Consider the following 15,280-nt stretch of genomic DNA (forward strand, 5'->3'; position numbering starts at 1 on the left):
ATCTTTATCAAATATTTCATTATAAGTCATTCATTTTTGCACACTAAACACACTGAAGATCCAAAGAATTCTCTAGCACATCCATTGCTATTAACAATTTGGTTAATTTTCACCATCACGTACATATCTGCAATAGTTGAAATCTTGAATTGAAAAGCTGATCAAGATTTTCAAGTGGGGGCTTCTGTCGTTTGTTATACTGACATGGGTTTCTTTCACTTTCATCCAACTTTCAATCTTGTTGTTGATATATTTCCAAGAATAATGTAGATTCAAACTCAATTATTTGAAAAAAAAAAAAAACTTTTAGAAACAAAGAGGAAGCAACCTAGAGAGCTTTAATTTTGACTGGCCAAAGTTCTTTTTCTTGTGGGGTTCTTTTATACACTGATTCTAAATCATAGCTGGCTTTTTCTGAAGAAACAAGATTTTTGAAAGCTATGGAAAATGACTGCCATCGATCTCTTCTTTTGCAACTTGATTTTTGAGCCTAATCTTAGCTACTACTAATTAACTACCCCCATGTTTTGGTTTTGAAAGATTTTCCACTCACCTGGTGCAGTGCGTTCCCCCAATAAAATGTTTTCACGTGTATGTTTTTCTCTGTATTTTGTGATTAGCATGTGAGTATGAAAAATTTCATATCCTGCGACATTGTGTCCTGTTGTAAAACGTAGAGATGACGTAGGATCTAGTTTTTTTTTTTTTTCTCAATTTTCACCTTGTCTTGCATCTAGTTATATCTCCACAATTTAAAGCACACAGGTATTTGCATTAGAGAATCATAAATAATATAATATATTTAATGTACTCCTTTGTAGATATCAATTAATTCGATTGATAAAATTTAAGGACCACGAGGTTTTTTTTATTTTTATTTTTATTTTTCATCCATAAAGACGAGACAAAAACTAACATCTGTGTAGATATGTCAATTCTTAGACTAAATATGATTTCTCTTGACAAAACTAACTATTTTCTCTATACTATTTTAAAATTGATCAAAATCCTCCTCATATTATTGAAAAATTAGGATAGACCCACTTTTAAACTCAGAAGTTTAATTGACGAGTGACATAATTATTTTTTAAAAGATTAAATGCCCTTCAAAAAGTGTGTATACTCGTTAGTGTTTTGACAATAGAGGAATTTTGGTATATTTTGAAATAGTAACAGGAAATTATTAATTAATTCCATTAGATATCAGAGAGGTTTCGTTTGTTTTCCCAAGTTTTCTTAGTTTCGTGCGACTAAAGTTAATTAAACAGCTAGTGGAGAATAATTGTGATTAGATTCTCAGTACTTGGGTTTAATTAGCAATGAGACGAAAGACGGAAACACAAACTGGTAGAATACAATTTATTTGAATATTTTTTCTGTCCAGTTCAAGAAATTAAGGAAAGATGGAATGCTAGCTGGTGGATTTAAGTTGAAACGAAATTATATTTTAATCGAAATATCATTTGAATTATGAACAAATTAAATGAATTCAATTCGGTCAGAACCGTAAGGTGATTCATGCATTACATAATTTTGAAAAAAATGTACTTTGAATCCAAAAGCGATAAGACAATAAATTAAAAAGTGGTAATAATACTTAATTTCTCCTGCTTTTCTATTGATTAGACAAAAAAATTTTAAATTTAAACAATGCAATCATGCTTGTCACTCACTTGAGTAATGGAGCCGTTTGTCCTCAAGCTTCAGATAATCAGATTAGATCTTATAACTGCGGCTAATCAACAACAAGCCCTTAACCACACAAAAGAGGGAAATTGTTAGATTTCATGACCTAAACATTGCGATAACATGACGATGCCATGATGAAAATACAAATGAATACCGCCTAGAGAATACAAAATTCCCAACTTAAAAATTGTATTTGAATAAAGTTATATGCACATTTGATGGCACAAAATCTGAACTGTCGCCTATTATATTTGATAATGTGTACAAGTGACTAAAGTTCACAATTTATTAGCACAAAATATCAATAAGAAAATGACACTACTGAAAGTTGGCTAAAAAAGTTGAAAAAGGGTATAACAAAATTCAAATATACAGAAACAGATAAGGGATTAATGCTTGCATAACTTAGTTAGTTAGTAAAAAGAAATGGTGTAAAATCAGTCAAGCAAGAATTAGTTGTGAAGAATGTGATGGGACTCCAAATAATTGAGTTTTTACATAAATCAAGCGCACTGTTGTCAGTTGAAATCTGGCCTTGTCAACATGTGAGACAAAAATGTGGTGCACTCCATGATTTGATGGTATGTAGGTCTCACATTCTTTTATATATTCTTACTTTAATTTAAATTATATCAAATTAATTAAGGTGATGAGTCCAATAATTATCTTTGTTTGTCACTCCACTACTGTTTCGTCTTTTGCTTTTAAGTGATAAGTATTCCATTTACACCAATATTGTTTAATGGCATCTTTAATTACCTACTTCCATGCTTGTCTCCTATTTTTTTTTCTTTTCTTAATCTAACTAGCATACACCCACCTCATAAACCACCAAGTTAATGAACTCACATCCTTTTCGCTTCATAGTTAATAAATATTATTTCTTTTTGAATCTGATGTCAAGTATAGCTTTTAAATTGACATACTTAGAAATATATGCAGTACTTCAATTTTTTCAAAAAGACATTCTAAAATGTATCTTTCTTTCCATAGCATAGCAATTTTATATAATTTTTTTTTATAATTGTGTTCCTACTCGTATCACTATCACTGTCTCAGTGGAATGCCAGGTCAATGGACCGCATCCAACAAATTCTTAAGCACAAGAAAACAAGACCATCCAGCCATAAAGTTAATTATTTGGTTGGATTACCAAAAAGATTAATTATAATATGATTCAAGTAATGTGCTCAATGGCTATATCTTTTATCTCCAATTTGATATTTTATTTCATAAATTTTACAGTCGATGATCTGTCGGAACCTCAGGTTGCCAGATGTCACATTTCACTTGGTTCTATGTATTGAGAAATGTTAGAGCCTAGGGTTTGCTACTGATAATCTTTTATTCCATTCATGTTATGCTACTGTCATCGAGGGAAATATTGCAACATTATTTTGAGATAAGGAACAAAATAAGCACATACTCGTGCTCAAATTATTTATCTAAAAATCTTTTTGGGAGAAGCAAATATATGGGGGCCTTGGAATTGTCAAGAAGCACAGAAAATTGTCATCGATAAATATTTTATCTTTGCCTATCTACCAAGTTGCTTTTGGCTTGGACCATTCATTCCTCAGGATTAGGTATAAGTTTTTATTGTTTTCTGATAGGCTGGCAAAGATTTCCACAATCTTGTGAAGGGCACTATGGATGTCTACTCACAAAATAGTTTCTATCGTTAAAGTCCTTTTTTCCCTGCTCCTGCATATGGAAATTTCGGATGCGAACGTATTTATGTTTCAGAATATGGATTTGAGCAATATGCTACTATTTTGTACTGACAAGAATTTTCTCTCACAATCATATATCATTATTTTACAATAAAAGCAACACTATATTATTCAAAATTTACATTTTTAATATGTGAAAGTCTGTCAATAGAAAAGAATTACTCCAAAATTTTATGAGTTGTATATTTCTCTAATATTCACTTTTTATTGTAAGTATAAAATTGCATAATCATTCCCCTCCATGATCTAAGGATTACATCACCCTTAACAATGTTATCAACGTGTAAGGAATTTCGACTTGTATTACTTAGCTTTTCTTTAAGTTGAAATTCCTCGTTCCAATCTTATATTATTAGATGTTCAATGGAAATTAAACTAATAATATAAGATCAATGGTGGGGTCAATAAGATAATAACAATTGAAAAATTCCTAGAAAATAAGCAACATTATTAATCAAAGATGTGTACGCTTCCAATTTGTGATGACTAATCATACACTAGATTTTCCCTATGCAAGCACATAATTTGTGAGTGATAAGAAGGAAAAAGAGAAAGATTCTACTATTAGCCCATGTTTCAAGACATGAGAGAAGCATCTGTGACCTCCACAAAGGGAAGTATTAGTGGACTTGGAAAATGACTTTGAGTCCCTTCAGTTGAGAAAGTGGGTCTAGTTAAAACGACAATTGGTACAATCATGAAGGTTTTAAACACCTTACACACCACCTTCTTCAACCGTAAGAAAAAAGAATCAAAAGAAATTAATTAACCAAAAGTTGCCAGGGCCACAAAACCCTAGTCACCTCCTTGCTTTGTGCCATATATATGCCTATATGCTCCACTGTTCTCTTAGAGCTTTCCCCACAATCTTTGGACCAGCCAATAAAATTTTTCAAAATGGCTTTAGGTCAATTAATTTTGAGAGGAGCGCATCACTAGCTTAAAGTTGTTATGTAGCATCTGCATCCAAAATTTGATTATTTTTTGGTTATTTTATTCATGGGAAAGATTTCTATATCCATGTATCATTTAAACACAAGACCATATGGTAAGTCCTATTCTAATAATAAATAAAGTTATTAATTATCACTCGATCTAAAAATTTAAGCTTAAATTAGTGAATCCCCTGAGTAGTACCATATTAAGCCATCAATTATCGCTTGACCTAAAATCTTATTCTCAAATCAGTTGATGGTATGGAGAGAGAGAGAAGTTTTCACAATTTACTCAGAATGGTTTCTTCCGGATTTATTTTACAGAAAAAGGTTTTGAAACTAAAAAAATTACATTTGCTTCACTTCCGAGCAATAATATTCTATTCTTGCTTAGAGTGTTTATTTTACTAGTATGTTTTCATATTCTTAATTTCTCTAGTTATTGTAAGTTTTGATTATGTAAAAATAATTTTTGGTCGCGAAAATTCAGACAGCAACGTTTCTGATTATGACACAAAATTGCATGTTCTGTGGCGGGCAGCTTCTCCAGAATATAAACATGAAAATAAAGATTAATGTTGACTGAATTGTGAAGAAGATAGGCTCATATGCCAGAATTATAACCTGTCCATTTCTCAGTGGTTACACCAACCGTCTCTATTTTATTTTAGCACCATTTATCCAAAAATGAAATATGAATTATGGACGGTAATAATGAAATATCCTTGCCGGCGGGGCATATTATATATCAATAACGAAACTGAAATTAATTAATGAACTAATAAATATGGAAGTTATATCTACATCAATCTTAATTTAATTATTATACCTACTTTTTTATGCATTAACAATGATGATAATGACAACTTTATATATATTATGATATTTGTTTACTAGATGCAATTTATACTTAAGAATGAACTAGCTAGAAGCCTTGTGCTTAATTATGAAGCATGATGCTACTTTCGTAATTTGCTATTGAGTTAATTTACCCAGCTGCTCAGGGAATGAATAGGCTATACAGTACATGGGGATTTGAACAGTTTTGCATGATGAATAGACTTGTCATAACCTAGTTTTTTGAGAAAGAAGATTTCAGAAGGAAAAAAGAAAGAAAGAAAGAAACTTTTCATTCCTATAATTTGAATCCATATGGTAAAATTAATAGAATCATTATAATTGCTAATTAAGTATAAGTTGTCGTTAATTGTTACATTAGCTAGGGGCGGAACTAGGTCTAGTCCTGGAAGCCGGAAAAAGTTTCAGATGAAAAGGATTGCAATGAAATTTTACTAATTTATGTAAAATTTTCATTTGGCGCCTAGTTTTATATTTTTTTAATCATGTAGCTTAATTAAGTACATTTTTTCCATTTTGGTCCTCATTTTCGGCCTCTCAATTTTACTAATTCTTCGTTACAACCTACTAAAGTTTATGATTTTTATATTATAGCTCCGTCAAATCAAAATCAGTTCTGCCACACATATATTTGCTTAATATTTTATATATTGTGCTTTTAAAATGAAAAAAAGAGTAGTATGATTGTTCCAAACATACCTCAATTTTAAAGGGGAAGCTTTAATACTTGGTGTGAAAGGGTTGAGGGCAAAAGCACGTGCATTGACGAGACCGGCGAGATCAGTCTCTCTCTCTCTTTTTTTTTTTTTTTTCATTTTTCCCATCCCACTCTCCTACCGCCACTGTCGCGGACGGGATGGGGGTAAATTTTGTAATAATATGAAAGTAAATAGGCGCTTGCTTTAGTGGCCCTACACAAATTGCGATGGCAATTAGCTGTTTTGGGGCAGGGGTCCCCCACCCAACTAAGCTCTTTTTCATTACATCATGTGCCCTTTAAGCATGGCTTATTAACTTGCTTCATTTGTTATAAATGAGTGGGCATGGAGCATAGGTATTTGCATCTGTGAGTATCCCAAATCCACCATTTTCATTAACAGCTAGCCAGCCATCATCAGTCCTGAAAACTGCTCTCTCTCTCTCTCTCTCTCTCTCCCTCTCTCTTCTTTTAATATAATTGTGGCATCATCAGCATGAGAAGGTGTGTGTAGAGCAAGATGGAGAAGCAGGGCACGTGCATTACTAACTCAACCGCACATACATCTACTAACAAAAATTAATTAATCCACACATTTTGAAGAAACCAAATCAAGAAGCAGCATGCTCTTTCTGTTGTTATAGCTCAGTCATGAGTTGAGTTATTTCTTCATGTGCCCTTCTTCCCCATCATGACCGCGGCACCTTGTGTGTGTGTGTGTATCATCAGGGATCAGCTCAAGATCTGAATTTCTTCTTAGCAAAATTCATGTGCCAATCTAAAGCCTACCAAAGCCGCAAAGCTCGCCATTTCAGGTCAGTCCATTCTTGTCAAAAACCTAGCAAGAAAATTCTGTTTGTTGTCATGGAAGCAAAATTTTGAATTAACATTAACCGAGAAGCTAATTAATAAGCTGCTGTAGCGATAAGGACTGTAAGAAAAATATGCATGCAATACTGACGGATGTGGAACATATATTGTGATTGTGAGAGTGAAATTTCCGTTTTTTCAACGTTCAACAACCTATGGTTGGATAAACATTGACCGAATAGTTATCATTCTATGTTGTCATAATCAGGATAAAAACGTGACCCTATCTTGAGACTAATTGAACATTGATCACGAAATTAATTATTAGGGCTAGCTAGCTGCTTACTTAGAGTCACCATCTTCGCCGTGAAGTTTGATCAAATTAATGATCTCCAACTTCACTTCAGGATTTCGAATCTCAATTTTCCGTTCTCTTTCACTTAGAAAGAGCTGTTTGGAATTACGTGTGCTGTCTGTGTACATGTAAAAATAAAGTACAACAAGTCTTCTGACAAATATACGTACTCTCTGTTTAATTGATTTTCCCAAAGCAGAAACCCATTTAGCATTTCTCTATTAACATACGATATTTATCAAGTAAAATACTCAATTGGGAAACAAAACAAAAAAAAGCAACTTCGCACCAACCCAAGATTCTTCCTCCTGTTGCTGATCGATGATTACTTCTTGTTGTTTTCTTATTTTTCGAGTTAATTTTCTATTAAGCACTACTTTTTATATCATACTTCTTTGCTTTGTTCTAATTACATTCATTTGAATTTATCACCTAAGCTGAAGTCGCAAAAGAACATTGTATTTTTAATTATTATTATTATTAACTTTGTTTTTCAGGACATGAAGCTTTTCAAGGCTTAAGAAATAAGGACAGGAACGAATCTGGATATTTAAACTGGTTTCTTTTTATACAGATTATTATTATTATTATTGTTATTGTTATCATTATTATTATTTGCTTAGTATGAGATTAGTAAACTTGAGGACACGTTAAGGAATTAAAGCATAAATTCCCAAGAAAAGAGATTACTTAAGGACATGATCAATTAAGATGCTAAGAGAATTGGTACCACCACCGAGGAGACAGTTCAAGAAAACTACAATACCGCACACAAGTCTATTTAATCTCTGGCATTTCTCCTCACATCCACGTTGGATCGAAAATGAAAAGCCATAGATTAGGCGATTGCTTGCTCTTCAACCCAAGAATGATTTCTCGGTTTCCGAATCCAATATATCACAGATTTTTGTTTAATAGCTGTTTGGAAGATACCATAGAAAAGGATGTGTGCATACATCGTTACATGTACTTTCTGATCATAAATATTATTTGCTTTTGTTGTGTACAAATTCCAACTTTTTCAGAATATAAAATTAATTCATATTAAAAAGAGTTAGACATCGATTATTTGAATATTTTCTTTCTTGACCTTAAGTGCGCGCTTTCTTTGAACATTTTCTTTTTTGTAATATTTGTTGTTCATGATTTTGCAAAACATATTAAAGAAGTAGCACTAACCTATTATTTTATTCTCTTTTAAGTTTCATATGCAATAAATTTGCTTTGCTTTGCCTTGCCTATATTTTATCAAAAACACACACGCATAAATTTCTTGATGACAGATCTTTTAATGAACCTAAACTATCAATATGTGAAAAATTCTCAAGTTCATGTTCACGCTTTAGAAAATGTAAATTTGAATAGCACATCTTTATTTCTTATTCCTTAATAATATGCTTCTTCTTTTTAACAACAATAAATAGTTATTTTGTTACAAAATAGTGATGTACTACTCAAAATCAATATTTTAGAATTTCCAAACTACAAGAATATTGGTTTTTATCAATGAAACTTTTAGCGATGAAAACATTATCATCACTGTAAGTACTTTTTAGCAATGAAAAAAATTTTGTTGCTAAATTCATAATAAAAAAATAATATTTAATTATTACTTTTAGCAATGAATATATATTGCGACCAAAAATTTTGTTTATTGTCAAAACTCTTCATCGCTAAAACTCTTTTATATGTCAAACGAGCATGTTTTAGTGACGAAAACATATTTTGTAGTTAAAACTTTTTAATATGTCAAAAGAGTATGTTTTAGTGACAAAAATAAATTTCGTTGCTACAAAATAGTTTTAGCGACAAGATTTATTTTCATCAAATTTAGTCGCTAAAACTTTTTGATATACCAAAAGAGTATGTTTTAGCGACGAAAATAAATTCCGTCACTAACATAGTTTTAGTGACGAACTATGTTAGTGATGAAATATGTTGGTCGTTAAAACTCTTTGATATGTCAAAAGACCATGTTTTAGCAATGAACATTAGATTTCATCACTAAATGTGTACCTTCAGTGACGAAATTTGTATTGCATCGCTAAAAAAAAGTGAAAATCTAAAAAAAAAATTTGGCGGATGTTTTGCACTAAAATTTAAGACTTTTAGTGATGAATTTGAATTTCATTGCTGAATGTGTACTTTTAATGACGAAAATTAGATTTCATCATTAAATATAGTTTTAGCAATGAAATATTTATTTCGTTGCTAAAAAATGTTAAGATTTAAAAATTTGGCAGATTATTTTCCGTTAAAATTAAGTTTTAGAGATGAATTTTAAATTTCGTCGTTAAAAACTCTTGTATCATATTTATATATCATTTATTTCATTGTCTCTTTCTTTGTCTCATTCTCTCATTCCCTTACTTTTAGTCTTTAATTCTCTCATCTCTAAATATATAATTGTCATTTTCTAATTTAATCTATACTTCTTTTCTGTTTTGTTTTTAATATGGTGTAATTTTTTTTACTTATCTTGTTTATTCCAACTTATATTATTATTATATTTGTGTTTATTATGTTACCTAATTATTGTGTGTTTATTTGTAGGGAATATTGAAGATCAGTTACATCAAGATGAAGAAAATCAAGAAATTTCTATTCATTTGTGACAATTTTCTTTCAAAAAATGGATATCAAATTTTGTGATTATTTTTGTATTGTTCATCAATAACAATAATTCTTTTAAAATAACTAATTTTGCTTTTATCATAATGGTGTTAATTGTCATTGTAAATTTAGTATTAAAATAATAATATTTTAACAATAGTAATAATAAATAAATAAAAGAAAAACGATAGACGAAAATTATTATTCGTCGCTAAAAGTTATTTTTGTGATGAAAGAAAATTCGTCACTAAAAGAACTTTTGGTGATAAAATATAATTCGTTGCCAAAAGTACTTTCGACGACGAAGAATTCTCTTCGCCAAATGTGCTTTTAGCAATGAAAACAATTTTGTTGCTAAAAATAATCTTAGCGACAAAATTTAAAAATTTGATGCCAAAGACTTAACATGAGGCTCCTATTGCAACGAAATAGCAGCAAAATGTTTTTCGTCATTATAGCCTTTAACGACGAAAATTGTATGTTTCAACGACGAAATTGTTTGTTACTAAAGCCATTTTTGTTGTAGTGCCAATATTCATTATAGAAAAAACTATCTCAGTATGTGGAGAAGGTTTTCACTGCTTCTAAAATAATACACCAAGGTAACATTTACTTCTCGAATTGGAACGAGAATCTTGGATTGGGAGCGTAGAGTGAGAGTGAGAATTGGAGTAGGGTGCTTATTCACATTAGAATGAGAGTGTGAAATAAGAATCAAAATTTCATTTATATGTTTATTTTATCTTGGTTGAGAATGAATTGTTTTAAATCATAGTTTTACTCATATTTAAAGAATTATAGTTTTAGTTACAAAGTAATAAAAAGTACATTTGTAGATAAACTATCTATTTTATTATTAATTATTAATATTAAATAAATATAATATATTTAAATTAAATAAATATAATAATATTATATTTAAATAAGTTTAATATTAGTATTTTTAATAAAAGTAATAATATGATATTATTATTTTTAAATAAATGTAACATAATTTTATTTTAATAAATATAATTATATGATATTTAATAATAGAAAGGTAAAAAAAGAATTTCTACTCCCACCTTCTCCATGTGAATGAGAATCTCACTCCTCACTTTAAAAATGAGTGGGACTTACAGAGTGAAACTCTTATCCTTATTTTTAAATTAGAAAGTAAACGCTGGAGTGAGAGGAAGTAACACTCCCCATTCCTACTCCAACAAGTAAATCGGTAGAAGAGTTTTGCCTTTTGAGGCTTGACCAAGTGGAAGTATCATTATTTGATTGGCCACCTAAATTCAAATCTTAGAAAATGTAGGATATAGGAAATGGATTTGGTACTTTGCCAAGTGCTCAAATATAGATTGCATACTTATCTTTCTTGATAATAAAGAGAAAACGATTAATGTGTTCTCTTATTTTACTTGTTTCTTATTTTGTTTTGATTATTTAGTCATGTAGGGGTAGTAACGATTTAGTGAATCGAATTCATGTCGAATCATAAATGAATCAAATCAAAATTCAATGGATTCAGATTCTATTATTTTAATAAATGAATATTCGTTTACAATTCATTTATTGTATAAAATTAAATAAAATAATAAATTAATTTTTTAATAAAGAATCAAATAGATTCATCTAAATTCATTTATTAATAAACAAAATCGATTCATTACAACTAGATCCAATCAAACACAAATACAATCCAAAAACAAGAAACTGAAGAAACTCAAAGGCATAAGGAAGGACAAAGTTGATGGTCGAATTAGCAACAGGTGTGACCACGGCCGGCTTTAAAGTTTTTGGGGCCTTAGGTGAATTTTTTTTTATGAGGTCTCTTTTTATTCTGCAACTTCAATACTCCAAGAAACATAAAAATCTCAAAATTTATTCTATATTTAGTTCTTGAATTTCAACAATAATTAAGAAGATCTTAAAAATTTTTAAAAATAGAACTTAAAAAATAGTGAAGAAGATATCTTTTTTTTTAAAAGGGAAGAAGATATTTTTTTTTTACTTCCATCGGAACCATTAAAAAATAAACAAACAAATAAATAGGAAAAATACTATTTTAAAATAGAATATCTAGAATTGCAGAACATAGAAAGTTGAAAAGATGAATTGATAATCAGATAATGGATATGGGCTTTATATTTTAAGTAATTAACTTTTTCTTTTTTAAATGAACTAATGAATGTAATAATTTTCTTTGTAGATAAGACATCAAGAAATTGTTTCATCAATTGATTTTTGAGATTATAAGATTTTTAATAGAAATTAAAAGGAATACAAAAAGTTAAAGATTCTAATGTTGAATAATTAAGTTTTCTAGAAAACTGAAAAGGTAAATAATTTAATTTTTTTTCTTGGAAAGATTAATAGTGAATGAATTAATAGTTAGATAATATTATTAATTTTATCTCTTTAACACTAAGATTAAAAAATATAGATAGCCTTTCCTACAATACATAATTAAAAAAAAACTCATTAATTAAAAAATTATTAAGGACATACTCAAAAGATGATGCCTTTCTTGGGACTTTAGGCGACTGTCTTGTTTGCTTATACTTAAAGCTACCACTGGATGTGACTATTCGAGACCTTATCACTACCGTAAGTGAAGCTTACTGGAAAATTTTGAGTGAGAGCATTGATATGATCTTGGGAGTGTCTAGTTTGGCTTCCACTTAGGGGAATGAAGAAACTAATCTTCAACTCCAGGTGAAAGACAACGATGCAGGAAGGAAAATGAAGAGTGGAGCTAGGGTGGGCTGATGAGTGATCATGCCCTTGCTTTCATTTTCTCTTTTTTTTTTTTGGGTTTGTTATCATTTCATAATTACAAAAATAACCTTATACCTTGGAGTGTTTAAACATTTTTTTCAATTTTAATGGTATATAAGTAATTTTATTCAAAGGGTCATTTATTATTCTATTCACTTAATAAATGGAAAAGGACAAACACACCCCCAACGTTTAGGCAAAGGGACAAAAATCCTCCTAACATTTCAAAAAAGACATTTACACCCCAATTTATTATAATTTTACTATTATACCCTTCTAGCATATAAATTTTTTTTATTAAATTATCCAATTTGTCTATATATTGTTAATAAAATTGTAAATAGACAAATTGGATATTATAAAAAAAATTTAAATATACCCTCATTGCCCAATTTCTCTATTTAAATTTTTATCAATAACCAATTTGCAAAAAAGACATCTATACACCTAAAAAAATTATAAATAAATTATAATTTTAAAAATAAAATTGGTTATTAATAATCAATTTTATTTAAACTTTAAACTTGTATATTTAACAATTCTCCACATGTCAATCATTTAAACTTGTACATTTATAACCAATTTTCTATGTTATTTATTATGGTATTAATAACCAATTTTATTTATAAAATTATAATTTATTTACAATTTTTTTTAAGTGTGTAGATGTCTTTTTTGAAAATTGGTTATTGATAAAAATTTAAATAGAGGAATGAGGCAATGAGGGTATATTTATAATTTTATTAACAATATATAGATAAATTGGATAATCTAATAACTTTTTTATATGCTAGAAGGGTATAATGGTAAAATTATAATAAATTGGGGTGTAAATGTCTTTTTTAAAATGTTAGGGGGATTTTTGTCTCTTTACCTAAACGTTGAGGGTGTGCTTGTCCTTTTCCCCTTAATAAACAAATTCTAAACAAATAAACAAATCGATCTCAAACCCGCATTTGATTCGTTTATTTTAATGAGTCGAATTGAATTTATATATTTAGTAAACAAATTAATTTTTTTAAACCCAAACTCATTTAATTCGACTCGAATAGAATTAAATCAATGAATCCTAACTTAAATTACCACCCCAAGTTATATGAGATATTATCAACAAGGCTCACTTTGTGAAAGGAATAAAAAAATTGACACAAAGAGTGCTCTTAGGATGCTTCCTAGGATGCTTCCAACTTCAATGATTTCTTTAAAAAAGAAAAAAAAAAGTTAAAAAGACAGTAAAATTTATTCTCCTTTATTTACAAACTTCTTGTCCCACATTTTTTGCCGGGTGAAAGTGAACGAATCATTTAAAGCAAGCTGACATCATATATGTAATAATTAGAACCACAAACTTAAATAATTCGACATCAATAAGCAATAAGTCTCTGTTGAGTAATATATAAATAAAGAAAACGATAGAAATAGACCAAAGTATATTAATGAAAGCATATTAGAAAAGCAAGCAAATGGGCTGGTTAGAATCACAATTGCAGCTCCCAGCTGGCACGGTCAGCTACAAGCAAAGTTACATGAATTTGTGGTTCAGAAAAGTATTTTCTCTTGGAGTTTTAAAGCTTTGAATTGAATCTTGAAGTTTAAGCTTTTCAATACAGCGAGATCACTCGGTAATTGTCTAATAATCATTTGACTGTTGAAAATTCGTCAAAGAGAGTAAAGGAGAAGCAATGAACAGTTAAACTACATGACATCTCTCCCCCGAATGATCTCGTTACCAAGAAACGACACGTCCCCCGCTCTTTCAAACTGTAGACAAACTGTTTAGGATTCCAGAACATAAGATCCAATTTGTCGCAAAATGTCGCATAGATCAACTGCACCACTTAAGGAACTCTGGACAAGCTGTTCGTTTCTTCTGTGAAACCGTTTCGTGATATTCTAACTTGGAACTTGGAAGTAAAGATGCTCTTAGACTAATCACCCTACAACTGGCTACCATACCACCTGGCAGAATTTGGAGCAATATACTGCAAGGTGATGAAGCATCTGCACTGTTACCACAAGCAATCCATTGAAAGAATACAAGAAACTGAAGAAAGAATGCTGACAGCATATTTGTGCATTGCTATTATAAAAGGAAATGCATGCTTCTGAATGTCCATTAAACGATAATGCAAAAGGCCTCCAGCTAATATGCCAAGCTTCAGCATCCTAGTGGTTAACTTGGGATCTGTCGGACAAATTAACTACCAGCAAAGTCCTTACATTTTAAAAATTGCACTGGGGGTCAGGTTGATGTTATATATAGCGTAGATGCAGGCCAGAATTCATCACCTTTGCAAGCCCAATATCAGGTACAAATGGCAGGCACAATAGGTGATGCGGAAATCAGGTGGATAGCAACTTAACTTTCTTTCCAGCAGAGGATATATAACTCAAACAAAGACTATTTGGTGCTCGTCCTTCAACTATGCCTAAATTGGAACCCAAAGGTGGCAAATTGAATAAGTGACGATTATATTAATGATCTCTTGCTTTAATATATCATGATCTTCAATGTTGAAGTCTTCTATAAATTGTTTAACTTTATTAAATTCTTTACTTAGTTGATCTCTTAACTTTTTAATTTTTTTTTTATATTTCCTTCATTGAAATTATTAATTTCTAATATTTTGTTTACCCATTCTATGTCATTTATAGATAAATTTGGGGTTTCTAATTTATTTAATAAATATAGTGACATTCAATTTAATTAATTATTTCTTCACATGTTTGAATCATTGATCATATCAAATGGTTGATATTTTTCATTAAGATTCCGGTAATTTATTCATTATACTATCTTTTTAATAATTCATTAGATTCGTAA

The 15,280-nt window shown here is 29.9% G+C and overlaps 1 long non-coding RNA gene and 1 other non-coding gene across 2 annotated transcripts; both read left to right on the forward strand.

Annotated features, from left to right (window-relative positions):
• The first annotated feature begins 5,827 nt into the window (after positions 1-5,827).
• On the forward strand, positions 5,828-8,145 carry LOC102612783 (uncharacterized). The gene is made up of 2 exons (XR_370992.4): positions 5,828-6,727; positions 7,575-8,145. It is a non-coding gene; the product is annotated as an uncharacterized LOC102612783 (long non-coding RNA).
• Positions 6,421-6,659, forward strand: MIR164A (microRNA MIR164a). The gene has a single exon (NR_161477.1). It is a non-coding gene; the product is annotated as a microRNA MIR164a (primary transcript).
• Positions 8,146-15,280: the final 7,135 nt, after the last annotated feature.

The sequence above is a fragment of the Citrus sinensis genome, chromosome 6 (assembly GCF_022201045.2).
Source record: "Citrus sinensis cultivar Valencia sweet orange chromosome 6, DVS_A1.0, whole genome shotgun sequence".
In the NCBI taxonomy this organism is placed as follows: Eukaryota; Viridiplantae; Streptophyta; class Magnoliopsida; order Sapindales; family Rutaceae; genus Citrus; species Citrus sinensis.